Genomic DNA, 2931 nt, shown 5'->3' on the forward strand with positions numbered 1-2931 from the left:
ATAAATTCTTTATTATATATAGCTCTAATAAATAATTAATATAAATAATTATTATTATAACTTAATTAAAGTTTAAAATACCTTAATATATAAACCTATAATATTAAGATTTATCGTTGATACCTTTAAATTAAAAGAAACTATTAATAATCTTAATAAGACCTCTTTTATAAACTTAAATAATTTCTTATATTAATACTTATTAAAATAATTAAAAATCAGATCTTTTTATATAAAATATATTATTAATAATTTAATAAGGTTATTATAATCAATTAAAGTATTATTATTATTATAAAATATTTATTTAATATTAAGAAAGCCATTTTTATATTTATTTAATTTCCTAGTTTAGTACTATTATAATAGTAAATAATACCTTATAACTTATTAGCTTAACTACTAACATAAATATCTTATTATAATTAATTCTTTCTTTTTATTCAAAGCCCTTAATAACCCACTTAGTTTTAACTATAAGATCTTTTTATTTAGCCTTTATTTAATCTTATAATATTTATTTACCTTTTAGTACCTTTTTTTATAAGGGCTTTAATATTTATATAAATCTTATTTTCTAGTAATAATTTAAGTTCTTTTATTATTATTTTTAGCTATTTTTCTTAGATTAAATGCTTTTATATCTTTTTAAAAGTCTTTAATTTAAGGGCCTTAGATTATTTAATAGCTATAGTTAGGAATTAATAGAGAGTTTATAGAATAACTAAATTATTAGCTAAATATATTATATAGAATATAGGTTTGTTTAATAGGTTTAATAAAGAGGTTTATAATTAATAGATTATTATAATAATAATAATATAGGTAGTAACTTAAGTAATTACTTATAAAATTACTATCTTTTATAGACTTAATATTAGGATTATTATGTCTTTAAATAATTATAGAGCTATTATCCTCTTATTAGTTATAAGAGCTATTAGAATATCTAAGGGCTTTCTTAATAATAATTAAATATTTAGCCTTTAGGTTCTATTACCTAGATAATCTTCCTTCTTAGTAGTAACATATAAATACTTTTATAATAACTTTAATTCTCTACTCTTATGTATATAAGGCTATTCTTTGTTAAAATAAATATTTAAGGAGTAAATGGTCCTTCTATTAGGTATAGAATGGTGAAGTGGATGAAGTCAGCCAAGTCAGCCGAGTCATCAAGCTGCTGACTAAGCATGTTTGGGTTGATGACTTAGGTAGGAATAGAGTAGAAAAATATAACTCTTAAAGAATGCCAAGAATTATATATAAATTATTAATACCTATTTCTTCTCACTAGCACCACCTATACCTTTCATAACCTATAGTATATTTTACTAATTAATATATCTAGTTACCTTTATAGCTAAGTAGCTTATAAATAATAATTTTTATATTTATTAGCTTCTTTTACTTTTTTTTCTATTTTTAATAAGTATATTATATAGCTAATAGTATATAAGTATACTAGATCTAGTTTCTTACTATACTATACTTATATAATATTTTTTAATTATAGTATCTAGGGAGCAGTTTTATAGGAATAATATAGAGTGCTTTAGGCTACTATTTTTAATTAAGCCTAGCCTTAATAAATATAAGATAGAGCTTATCTATAATAATAATATAATTAAATTTCTTTAGGTTATTTCTAATTATCTTTCTTAGTTATATCTTTTTTTAGTTCTACATAAAGTTCCTAATATCTACTTTTATTATAAAAATAATATTTATAGTAATTATAATATAGAACTATTATAATTAATCCTTTAATCTTAGGCTTATTATTAATAAAGAAAGCTTAATATATTTTATTATAATTAATATTCTTAATCTAACTCTTTTTAATACTAGCTATTATAATACCCTTATTAAGGGAGAGTTTTATTATATTTTTCCTATAGTATTCTATTTTAGAATAAAGCTATTTTAAAGGTAAAATCTAGGCCTAGATCTACTATTAAGGAAAATATTAATAAATCTATATTAATATACCTTATCTATATTATAGTTTATATAGCTTATTCTAAATTCTCTTAATTTACTCTATATACTCTATAATATCCTTATGGTTATTTAAAATAAGATATTTTAATCCCTATATTAAGGTTTAGAACTAATTATACTTTTAAGGCTAATAATAAGTCTTTAGCTTATTATAGATTTCTTTAATATAATTCTTAACCTGGTGGTTTACCTCTTAAACCCTTTTAAATTTACCATTAACCTACTACTTATACCAGAAAAAGCTTTTAAATCAAGAAGGTAGGATCTTTCTTGCTATAAATATGTTAAAAAAATGGTCAAATTAAGATGAGGCATATAGCAGTATATATATTTAATGTCCCTTTTATTACTCTTTAATAATAGCTCTATAGATATCTTGAATAAGTAACTTAATATATAAATTACTATAGATTAACTACTACTAGGGAGGATATATTAAAGTAATAGATAATATCTATAAATAGATATAGAGCAGCTCTAAGGCCTTCTTCTATATAAGAGTATAGCTAATATATCAATCTCTGAATAAGGTAAATTGACTGCCCTTTTATTAGTTAGTAAAAATTAGGTTAATAATTTCTTAAATTATAATCCTATTTAAAGAATATATATAGAAATATAACTATAAATATACTAAATATTAAGGATCTAAAGGTTTATATAACTAGTTTAAAAGTAAAAATATAGTATAATATTCTTAATAAAGATATCTATAATTTTGATAAGATAGGCTTTATAACAGGTATTATTTAAAATTTATAATGAACTTTGATTATTTAACTATTTAATTATTTAATTTATTATTAAAGGAAAAACTTTTTCACATATATTAATATATATGAAAACTATTTTTAAATTAATTTATTCCATTTATATAAGTATTAGTACGGCTAGCTTTACTAGTATTCTACTACTAGTGGTTAGCTC

Source organism: Rasamsonia byssochlamydoides (genome assembly GCF_041956645.1).
Source record: "Rasamsonia byssochlamydoides strain NRRL 3658 unplaced genomic scaffold VTN77scaffold_43, whole genome shotgun sequence".
NCBI lineage: Eukaryota > Fungi > Ascomycota > Eurotiomycetes > Eurotiales > Trichocomaceae > Rasamsonia > Rasamsonia byssochlamydoides.